This window comes from Thermobia domestica, chromosome 5, assembly GCF_964235325.1.
Source record: "Thermobia domestica chromosome 5, izTheDome1.hap1.1, whole genome shotgun sequence".
Classification (NCBI taxonomy): domain Eukaryota; kingdom Metazoa; phylum Arthropoda; class Insecta; order Zygentoma; family Lepismatidae; genus Thermobia; species Thermobia domestica.
The window spans coordinates 72,492,908-72,505,905 of record NC_137458.1 but is presented as its reverse complement, the minus strand read 5'-3'; positions in this window follow the sequence as shown (position 1 = coordinate 72,505,905).

Sequence of the window (12,998 nt, the reverse complement as noted above, 5' to 3'; positions counted from 1 at the left end):
TGTACCCATATATTTGTTATTCACCTTTTGTCGTTACAAGAGGTCTTACAGAGCTATTACTTCCAACTGTATGAAGACTATTCTGTACTTCCATGTGATGTTCTGGTAGCTGTATCTCCTAAACCCCTGGAGCTTCGCACCTACAACTTCACTGAAATACTGACCACATTTCGTACTACTTTCTCATATGTGTCTCAGTCAGCAACTCGATTCACCCAAACGTAAGGTTTACTTGTTAGTCTCCTACATTAAAATTACTTTTTCGGCATACCTTATCAGCTGATTTGTCTTCTATACGTGATTCTATACTATATGCCATAATATCATACATACTTCTATTTTCATATTTATATTGTCAATGTAAATAGCAGGAATACAAAATACAAATATCATAATTGAATGTTTTTGTAGAGTTTCAACTCAAATCAAAAGGTCAGATAATCGGGGAGGGAAAGGGATTTATAAGATTTTGTTTCAGTTTGGTACTCTTGAAGGTGATTGGCTAATGTGTTCACCGGTAGCCAATCAGCGTTCAGAACACCTGACGGCTTCGAAAAGTGAAAGTTCTGAGATCGAGACAGTAATCTGTATAAAATTCAATTCAAATTTTTAATCTGTCACTTTATAAGTATCAATAGGAATAGTAAGCAGCACAGAATGGCAGAATTTGTCAGTTCGAAATACGGGGGGAAAGTGCTCGCGTACGAAGGGTTCTTATACCGGATTAATAGACGTAGTAAAGAAAAGACATATTGGAAATGTACACGTGGGTGCAAAGCGACAGTTGTTGTTTTGGGTGACGATGTTTTATCAAAGAGTGGAGTACACTCTCATGAAACAGAAAGGAGCAAAATTGAAGCAAGATGCTTAATAGACAGGATGAAGTGTAAAGTGTCCGAGAATCCTGTAGATGCAGTTCCAAAAGTTTACAGGTAAGACTAAATTTTCTTTTTAAATGAGTAGTTATTTTATTGGTTAGTTCTATCTTCTAGTTAAAAATTAACTACTTTTTTCTTTCGTTTTTTAACATTACGTTAAGAGACACCAAATAGTTGATCTGGGTAAACTGAAGTCAGTTTCTTGAAGGTAGTGGCCTAGTATCTCGCTAGTCGTGTGATACAAGTTCAAGTTAGCAGTACAAATAATCTCAGTTTACAAGTTTTGACTTCAAGCTTATTGCACTAGTTAGATGAATGTATTTTGCAGGTAAATTTTAACGAAACTATTCATGTATTTTTTTTTATTTATTTCATTTGTTTCTATCTTCAGAGAAGTGATTGCAAAGGAAGGGATACAGGAAGAGGTTGCAGCCGCTTTGCCAACATTTGAGGGAATTAAACATACCCTGTATAACTGTAGAAGCGCAGAAAGGCCTGAACTTCCCACAACAAGAAATTGTATTAGGTTAGAGGGCAGGTGGAGACAGACATTAACAGGAGAGGAATTTCTCTTAATTGATGATGGTGTTGATTCTGATCGATTATTGGTAACTGAATTTATTATTATTCAATTTTAATTACAATAACTTTCGTAAAGTACTTAATGTTAGCAGTGTTAAGTTTACAGACATTAATTAATATCATCTAGTTTGAATTTACTTAATAGGATCCTCAAAGTTTAGTTTTGGAGCCAGAGGTGTACTAATACAATTAACTGATTCAAATAAGGGATTTCAATTGTATTATATTCTGGGCACGAGCTTTAGATAACTTTAACATTCAAGTATGCATCCTTAAATTTTTAGCTAGAATTAAGTATGCTGGTCATCACACTTCAAGCTTGCAGCATGTCTGAAAATTCAATATTAAATATATATTTTGTTTGAATTTAATAAGTTTGTTAATATGTTAATTAGCTAATACACTAATAATTATCAATATATTAGGGGAGCTAAATATTAATATTATATTCTGCAGGTCTTTGGGACAACCGGAAATTTACGGAAGCTTTCAACCACAAAGACAGTTTGGATGGATGGTACTTTTAAAGCAGCTCCCCGTATATATCAGCAGCTGTACACCATACATGGGACATATTTGGGGCAGACTTTTCCGTTTCTATTTTGTTTATTGCCTTCTAAGAAAGAGGAAGACTATCGTAGGATGCTGCTTCTCATTAAAGATGCGGCTTCTGCAAATGGTCTTTCCTTTAATCCTACTACAGTGATTATAGACTTTGAAAGAGCGGTAATCAATGCCGTTACTGGTGTTTTTCCGGATGCAGCCATTCGTGGGTGTTTCTTCCATTACACCCAATGTTTATGGAGGAAAGTTCAGTCATTGGGGTTGTCCACTTTTTATGAAGAAGACAAAGAGGTCAGGAAGTGGATAAGACGTGCTGCTGCACTACCACTTGTGCCAGTGGAGCAAGTGGGTGACATGTTCCTGCATCTCCAGGAAAATGCCCCGGAAGTACAAAACGCAGAGAAGTTTCATGACTATTTAGTCGAAACATGGCTGGACGATGCAGACGCCATTTTCACAAAGTAAGTACGATATAGTAGTTACCTTATTTTCTACGCTATTTCACTATCTGTTTTTCGTTTGATTTTTTTTTTTCAAATATATGTGGTTTTCGTTTGGGAAACGAAATCTACGTTAGCAGTGATTAGTATTTTATATATAGGCCTACTCATTCGGTCATTTTAGTCCTTTATGTTTTTCCATTAGTTTCGTTTGTCATTGTTGTATTGCCTATGTGTTCTACAATTGTGAGCTCAGAAGTGTCTGGATATGAAATGGTGCATAGTGTCTTTAATGGAGTGTGGTAAGCGTAATTATTATTCTCATTCCATAAAAAATCATTTCTGAGATCTGCATGCCAATACGAAATTTTAATCTGCTCATACCAGAGATCTGAAATTAACTCTATACTAGTGTAATGATTACAAAACTGAATACTTATAAATTTACCGTGTTACTAACAACAAACAACAGACGTTATCCTTAACGTTATCTACGACAGACGTTAACATGCAACTTCCAATCGTTGTTGAATGTCTATTGTCAAGCTTTGATTTGTTTTATGTAATTAATGTTTCTCTCTTTTCCAGAGATATATGGAACCAATATGATAATGTTGAGGGAAGAACAAATAATGTTGTAGAGGGCTGGCACTCTAAATTAAACAGAAAACTGACAAGAGAACATCCAAATATTTTTACATTTGTACAGCTGTTGCAGCAAGAACAGAGTGAGAATGAAGCTTGTATGCTGATGTTGGAGGTAGAAAAAAAGCCGAAGGAACCAAAGCTGAAATATAAGCGAATTGAACAAAAAATAAAATCATTGAAGGCACGTCTGGAATCACATGTAATAGACTTGGTGGCTTACACAGATGCAGTTGCATACTGTTTGCATTTAGAACAGTGATGGTGAGATGTTTTAAATATATTGGCTATATTAACGATATATGGTATTAACATTGACGATATGTAGTATTTACATTGACAATATAAGTATATGTAACATTGCATGTAGTATAGAATCGTGTTAGAAGACAAATTACCTGTTAAGGTAATGCCAAAGAAGGAGCAGTGATGTAAAAGACAAAGGCTCTTTTTTTTCAAAAGGGCCGCCTTATGCATCCTCTTGCATTGTTTGTTTAATGTATGGCCGAACATGTCTTGAGGATGTGAATTGTGGCACTTTTTAGTACTGCAAGCCTTAGTATGCTGGAGATAAACTACTGGAAAACCGATTAAAATTCGGTTGTGAAATGAATTGATATTAGCCCGAAGTAAGTCTGTTTCGTGTTCGTTTCAGATACAATGTCAAACGGGTTACTGGCAACTGAATCAATCAATTCGAGGAAAGAGATATGATGGAGACAAACACTCTTTTTAAAGGCCGCCTTATGCATCCTCTTGCGTTGTTTGTTTAATAGTTGGCCAGACATGTCTTGGGGATGTGAACTGTGGCATTTTTTAGTACTGCAAGTCTTAGCATGCTGGAGGTAAACTACTGGAAACCCAAATAAAATTTTGTTCTGAAATTGCTTGATATTAGATCTTTTTTTTTTTTTTTTTTTTTTTAATGTTTGTTTCACATACAATGTCTAACATTCTTGCAACTGAGTCAACCAATTTTCCATGTATGATGAAACTTGTAGAGGTGGTGGTTGTTTTTACAGAAGCTTTTAGAAATACTAAAGAAATATTCCCTACAAAAATTCCTCCCTGCACATAATTCCCCGTCTCGAAAGAGTAGGCACAACGGGAATTACCGTTCTGCCTAGAGATAAGATAATTAAAAATATTTTCTTTAAAGTGCTGGAGGGTCTGTAGGCAGAACGGGAAGTAGGCACAACGGGAATGAACCCTATATTCACAGGGAAAAAATTAAAGAACTAGAATGTTTTTATAAGAAAGGAAAGAACACAGATATAATGTAAGATTAAATATTTCAGCCACATTAATAATTTCTCTGTTAAAGCAAGTATAGTTTCATTAAGAAAGTGCACAAATGTCTGTCAAGTTACTAAGACTGCATGCGGTCCAGATTGAATGGACTTTCAATGAGTGGGTCCTGGTATAGACAAAACACAATCATTAAAAAAAAAAAAGTAAGTTTCTTTTAGGGTCCGGATCCGTTGGACCCCTCCGTGGGTGTCTCTTGGCTGTTACCATATTTCCCGACATTTGATACTAACTATAGCAGTACACTAAGAATATCATATTCAGTTCAGGAATATTACAAGGGTTGCAAAACGTTGAGTATATTAATGATATTTAATGATTTAAAATAAAAGTCATTTTATACAGTCTCTGTGGTGGACAAACACCGTGCGCGTACGTTTTCTCGGGATTCTCCCGTTTCCTCTCACTTTCTTCATTCCATCATTTCATTCATTACTCATCATCACCGTCTCCTTTAGCCTAACCGGCATAATCGTGGGACGTAAAACTCAAAGATTTCATTTCATTTTATACAGTAAAACCTGCTTTCAACGGACTCTTTATTAAACGGAAAACTGCCTTAAACGGAAATATTTCCCGGTCCCATGAATTTTGCAGTAGAAAACGTGTAAAAGTTCCTTCATTAAGCGGAAACTGTATTATGTGGACAACGGAAAGCAAAATAAACCTTTAACGGAAAATTCTGGGTTCCGAACTACAGCGTTTAGAACATTTTAGACATCCTGTGAGAGGGGAACATATACATTACATACGCATACACATTCTCTCTCTCTCTATGACCTGTGGAACCCGGCGGTTCCATGCCATATTCACAAAATCTCTCCACCGACTTCTATCCTTAGCCAGCTGTTTGTGATATACATTACACTGTCTGTGATAAATTCTTCGTTCTTTTGTTAAATCTTTCAGGACAGTGTTAACCTTCCTCAACCACTACTCATTTTACCCCCCCTTCCCATAATTTTCGGCTAGCCTTACGGAGTATGTCAGCTGAAGTTACTTTCTTTAATTGCAATACCGAGGATTACATCAATATAGACAATGATGTTCAAACTGAAGCAGAAACAACGAACACAGATGTCTTAATCGAAACTCATACGGAAAGTCGGAATAGAGAAGACGAGGTGCAGGAACAAGAGGAATACAATATCGAGTTGTAAGAAAGGAGTAGGATAAAGACGTCACTTATCACATGTTTTCCCGAAAATTTTAAGTAGTAAAGTGTGTAATTTAATATTTCATTGAAAAGATAACGGAGAACAAACATCTTTTATAGGAAAACGAGTTGAGTTCGAGTTTAACGTCTCGTTCAGCAGCGAGGCTATATGAGACGTGGACCTACTGATTAACGTGGAATTCGGACCACCTGAGCTCTCACCACCAGGAATCGAACCGGGTTTCTCACGCAAAAGGTGCATACGCTCACCGTTTAGCCACGAAGGAGCTCTTATAGGAGAACGAGTCTCTCAAGTCCGTTTACAAATCTTCTTCCGTATTGTTGACCTGCTTCTCTTCTAGTTGCATTTTTTAAAAAATATTTAACTTGTACGGGAAGTTAGCCATCTATATTTCTTCGATTCGGTAGTTTTACATTCCATTATTTGCTTTCTAATTAAAAATGTTTGTGTATAAAAAATGATAGTATTTCCTTGTTCGCAAAGGTTTATGTAATACTATTAAACTATGGTACTTGTACCGATTATAGCCCGGGTTCCTAATATGGCCCTTCCGCCATATCTCTGCAGATTTACGTTGGTGCCACTAGATGACAATATAAACTATGTCCTCTGAGCAACGCAAATATGTTTACGCTTGTCATGAGGACATAGTTTATATTGTCATCTAGTAGTACCAACGTAAATCTGCAGAGATATTGTCTGTGGGCCATATTAGGTACCCGGGCCATAATCGGTACAAGTACCATACAACAATTTATTGTAAAACTTAAAATGAAAAGATTTTACACTTTACTTTAAATACAGAAATAAATAAATATTAGCCCAAGATTGATTTTTTTAAAAAGTTACAATTTTAAATTATATCATTGCTTGTATTTTTATTCGTGCTTCTATTAGATGTAAGAGTAAACTGAGAACATGATAATTAACGTTTACTAATAATGCACTTTCGCTCAGAATTACACGAGTAAAACAGTAATACAAAATTATGAGTTTTCATAATTAGAGTAGATTTTAGGTAGTTAGTTAGTAGCAACAGAATATAGGAAATATACAATTATTTTAATTAAATTTTTGATGTAATAGATTTTCACTAAACTGTTACCTGACAGTGTCGTGTTAGGAGAGCTAACTAACTTGAAGAAATGATCATGAGTGTGGGGTAAGGGAGACACACTTAGAAGAAAATATAAAAATCATTATTACAAGGTCTTCTAAAAGATTCTTCCAATTTTCAAAACTAAGGGGCCATGGCCCTCCCCAGGAAAATATCCTATTTACGCCAATGATAAATAGGCCTAATCTAATTAACAAAATAAGCTTTACAATTAACTTCTTTAAGTATGAGTACCAATCAAATAATATTAATAATAAATACAAGTAAGTAAATAAATAATAATATTATTTTTACAAAAATAAAACTTTACAATTAATTCTTTTAAACTTTAAGACTCCTCAATAACTTATTTCACTGTTCATCCATTTTAAGTCCAGAGTTCCAGTTCATAACTCCATCTCCTTTCATTTCAATAAATCTTGCTTCTTTCCATTTTCTGACTCTCCTCTTGGCTCAGCACTTTCACTTCACTCCAATTAATTGAATGTCCTGTGTCTCTTATGAGCTTGTAGACAGCATTTCTCTCTCTCCTGAACTAAATGTCGTCTTTATGTTGTTTTATTCGCTCTTTTAATCTCTTTCTCATTTCCTCAATATAGCACATATCACACTCACTACACTGGATCTTATATATCACTCCTTCCTTCTCCATCATCACCTCCTCTTCTTTTTCTTTCCTCTTTCTTCGCTTCTCCCTTAGTGCCTCCAGTAACCTCTTACTTCCTTTTCTGTACGTAGAAATACATCCAATCTTCTTAAGCATTCTTTTGATGACCTCCGTTTCTTCCCCCATACTCTTTATCCTCGACCATATTTTCCTTTCTTCTCTTTCACCTTCCAGTCCTCCCTCTCTTCCTTCTTTTCTTCCTTCCCTTCTTTCGTACGTTCGTTTCCTTTTATCATATCAATTTCTCTCTAACTGTTCATGGAAGGCATCTGTCCTCTCCTCTCACTGATCGTGTGGCTAATCCTTTTCTCCATATTACTAATAAAGTTTATTTTCGTTGAATAGTCCACATCACTCTTCGCATGGCAGTAGTTTCCCGATGCACGACTTTTCTGGTTTCATTCCTGTGTATTTTTTCTTCCTTCTTCCTTAATTTCATGTCTAAAGAACACTAACGTCTCTTCATTTTCCGCTTGCAATTCCAGTTCTATGCCTTTTTATTTATCTTCAATCTCTTTCACAAATTTCTCCAAGTTGTCTTTACGTCCCCTTCTATATCCCTACAAAATCACCGACATATTATCTACTAAAAACACTAATTTGTCACCTCCCTTTAATCTTACATTCTTCTCCCAGTCATCACCCACGGCAATTCCTGCCAACGCTGGACTCAACCTTGAGTCTATACTCAGGCCCTCCTTAGTTTTAACCAACCTATCACCTATGATGCAGTTGATAGGTTGCCTTAAAGTTTAAATAAGTTAATTGTAACTTTTATTATTGTAAATTTAGTATTATTTATTTATTTATTTTTGTTATTTATGTGATTTAATTAGTATTCATATTTAAAGAAGTTAATTAATAAAGCTTATTTTGTTAATTAAGAACATTGAAATTTGTAACCATAACGGTAGTTTAGATACCAGCTTAAAATGTCTCATATCCACGTCTCATACAGGTATAGGTCTAGCTTTCATGCTGATAGCCACACTAAACTCGAATGCGACGGATTTAAAAAAAAAATAAAAATAAAAATCAAAGATACACATTTTTGATGGGGAGAAAATAGTTAATCTCGAATTTCTCGAAAACTATGCATAAGGATTTTCAAATAATTCGTATCATTTTCTTCAGCTTAATGAGATGTATGAACATTAGGGATAACCAATTCTGGAATCCGGAAAGTAAAATCGCAAAAAATCCAGATTTCGGAAGTCCGGAATTTAGAAAATTTCGGAATTCAGAAAAATCCGGATTTCGAAAAATTTTCGGATTTTCCCCCCAAATTTCGGGATTTTTCCGATTTCCGGAATTTTTCCGAAATCCAAAAAGTGAAATTTCCGGTTCCGGAAAATTTTTGACCATTCCTAATCGTGATATATGCCTCACCTTGAACGTTTTTTCCCCGTTAAATGGTAATAACGGAATATAGCTTAAACTGACAAATAAAATATTGTCCGAGTAATATAGAGGTAGAAGTTGTGAACAGAAATAACAGCGATAGGAACAACTCTTATAGGATTTAGTTTTAACGTTTGTGTGTTTTAGTTCGTAGGGATAATTTTTTTTTTTTTAAAAAAGACAAAATTGATATCTGAAAACATACGGAATTGTTGTAATTAAGATTGAGCAAATTAGACAGCAGTCAGATGCAGCTGGTTAAGAAAGAAATAGGATCTGTGTTTCCTTTACTTAAAGAAAAGAAAAATAAAAATAGAAGAAATTATACTACAAAAAGAACTTTTAATATAGCAAAAAAAAATAAATAAATAAATAAATAAATAAATAAATAAAAGAGGGGCAAGTAAAAGGAAACAGAAATCGCAAACAAGAAAGGAACAATCAGAAGTAAATGAACAAATCTGTCCAGGTGGATAATTCTATTACAAAGTTTTTTTTTTTTTTTGGTAGAAAATTCCTTTCTTTTCTTTCTTTCTCTGTTTCTTTTTGACAAACAGAAAATAAAGAGAAGAAGAAAAACTGCATTTATTTTCAAGGGAAACAGAACATAAGGAGAGCGTAACGTTCTTGTTGAAGTGATAGAGTTGTTTTTCTTTTACCCAAAAAGAAAAAAGAAATACACACACACACACACACATACACACACACACACACACACACACACACACACACACACACACACTCTGACACGCAATAAAACAAGGATAGAAACTTAGAAAGCGAAACCCAACTAACCAGGAGCTTTTCCTGCTGTTGTCTCACAGTTAGAATAATATTGTTTTTAGGGAAAGCTTAGAATTTTGATAGTGACACAAGTAGCCCTTCGCCCCGCTTCCTCCAACTATTAGATACACCTACACACACTGTATGAGCTTTTTCTAAATCCACGTTATTTTCGTTGCAGCTCTTTCTTTCCCCAGAGGCAAAACGTTCTACAACGACGCTCTGATGCAAAAAACCTGCCAAGTTAATTCACGTTACTTTATTTTAAGCAAACGCATTCAGTATTTTCTTATGAATTAAAATTTGCTCCTACGTGACATCTCTAGGATAGAAACGCATTACGTTGAACAGTGTTGCCAAAATCTAAAAAGAAAACGATTCAAAGGCAAAAAAATTCTACTTTCTCATTTTAAATTCTCTTTCACCCAAGAAAATTAGGCGTTTCTTCTTTTTAAAAAATCGATATCACTATAATGTTAATTTATATTTAAAAAAGTATGATTTTTTGTAATTAAATATATTTCAAAGAACCACAATATTGTAAAAATTCTTGCCTTTGAAGGGGTAGATATATGTAGGTTGAGAAAATTACAGTCTGGAATCATCTCCCACTACCAATTTATTATAAAATTTTAACAAAATTCAATAATATTTAGAAAATACTACCACTTTGTCTAATGCGAGATAGAGAAAAGATAGCCCAAGACCTTACAGCCTTAGGAAAGGATCTCTACAGCGCTCGGGCCAAGCTAAGTAGAGTGGCGTACGAAACCTCAATGCTCCGAAGCAAGCAATGGGTGGTTAAGAGTCACAGAAACCCAAAGCAGGCTAAGCAACTGAAGTTGGGATCCCGACAGAGCTCCGAGCAAGCTAAGGCAGGTGGAAGGAAAGCCTAGAATCCCGCAGCAGACTAGAGGCTTTGAGGTTGGGTTTCTCCTAGAGCTCCAAGCAAGCTAGAGGAGGGGAAACCAATTGCAGACCGGTGACTGTTCGTTGAATCATCTTCATTATATAGGCGCTTCGAGCGGCGGTGGCGCTGCTTCTCCCATGTCGTCATGTGACTTGTGGGTGGTGTTGGTGATTCGTCATCTCCTTCTATACTACACTGTAAAAAATTTCATAGGTAAATTTACAAAAAATGGTGGCAATCTGTTTGCCAAGCCTCCATGTAAATCAATTTACACCTATAAAGTAAAATTACTTGTATGAAATGTTGTAAAATTACATTTTTATCAATAAAAACACGTATATTTTCTTATAAATTTACTGTAAATTTGTAAAAAGAACAGCAAATTTTGTAATTTAATCTAAGGAAATGTATATCAACTTACAAAATAAAAGGTAAATGACTTTACATTGATATTTGGTAATTTAAAGTACAAAAATTTTTTTCTAGTGTAATCCAACGCGAGGTGTAGTTCTCCATAGTAAATACATATGGTTGTTGTTTACAAACAGGAACACTAGTGATTATTTATAAACACAAGCACGCGGTGCATTACAATATAAATGAGCGTTACTAGCTCTCTTTCACTAGTCAAATTAACTTCCTTTCTCATCAAAGAAGTATATGTATGAAAGATTGAAAGCTTATTGAAAAAAATTACAATAAACATATTACAAATTATAAAATTACATAGACAACTATTCTAGAATAACAGTATAATAATATGAAAGGAAAGAAAAATAAATAAAGAACAACATAACTTAATGGGAATTGGATAAATCCAAATTTCCTTTATTTACCTTATTCTTCATCCTTGTTTAAAGGAAGAAAATCAGACTTCCAGATTTCCTATACTGTTCAATATACCCGGTATTCCAAGAATGATAGGACTTCGGATATCCAGAAGTCTCATCTTCCGGTTCCGGGCGGTGTAATTCTCAATATTAATTCAAATATTTATACTGTATTTGTGTTTGAGATAAATGTTCACATAAGCAGATGCCTTGTGTGTGTCTGTGTGTGTGAATCAGTTCCTTTAAGTCAACTGATTAATATATAAATTTAAGTTGGAAGTTACTTCTGTAATATTGTTTCAATTTGTCCATTTGACACATTTTCTACCTATTGTGGAAATTAAACGTTTGTAGATGTTCATTTATTACTTTTGTCTTTTATCCGAAGCGGTAATTTATCGTAAAATTTCCGTTGCTTTATAATGAGTTTGATATTATGTTATAGATCTAGTTGTCCAGATTGTGAATAATTATTTTTGCGTTACTTTTCTAGTTTCATTCATTTATAATATTTCTCAGATAAATTAAAACATATTTCACATTCAACTTACAAATAAATAAAACTTGAAATTCTTTATATAGAGTTTCTAAATTTACTCTTTCACTTAGTCGTTTCTTAAGACATATTCTCAAAATATTACACTGAGAAAAAATCGCATGTGGCGCACGTAAAATCGTAGATTATATTTGTAAATCCTATAATTTTAGGACTTAACGTACAGCAAACGTATACCTGAAAACGCATGTTTTATAATACTTTCTGTATAAGTGTTCCATCTATACGTACTTTTCGTATGAAACAATATAGGCAGTCAGGATCTCACATACAAATGGACGTATATAACATATAGCTGACGAAGGTAACACACACACACACACACACACACACACACACACACACATATATATATATATATATATATCAGGTATGCTGCAACGACATGTTCTAACATCTACGATCAATGCATATGTAGCATATGTATAACGTATGCTCCATACTGATTTCTATAGCAAGCAAGAGGATTCCGTATATTTGTATACAATATACCGCTGTCCGGAGAACGGGTTTCTCTCAGTATATTTTGCTGTACAATTATTGGTTTTAGGTATGTGGTGTAACCAGCGCCCCAACTTGACCCACCCTCTAGTAATCTCTAACTCTCTTGAACCACCCGACCGATCTTGACCATTTTTTTTTTTTTACGTAGATGAGGTTCTGTCCTGAGAATGTTTGTTTATTCCCTTTGACAGTAGACTTTAGGGGAGGGGCAGGAAGGGGATTTATAAAAAATAAATAAAACTTAATAACTCTTGAACCACCCAAACGATCTCGGTCAAATTTTCAACATAGATGAAGCTCGGACCTGGAATGTATTTTATCATGTCATGTTGTTAGAGCAACGTAGTGGAGGAAGAGGAGGGGCAGATACATAAAAATAAATACAATTAGAAATGAAAGTGAATAGGTTTGTGACTTAATAACCCTTGAACCAACCCACCGATCTCGGTCAAATTTTCAACATAAATGAGGTTCGGCGCTGGGATGATTTTTATCATTTTACTTTGATGGTGTGGTGTAGGAGAGGGGAGGGAAGATAAAGGGAAGGGAAAATATAGGAGAGAAGATAGCAAAAATTAAAATGAAAGTAACTGTCTTTGTGACTTCATCACTCTTGAACCACCGGACCGATCTCG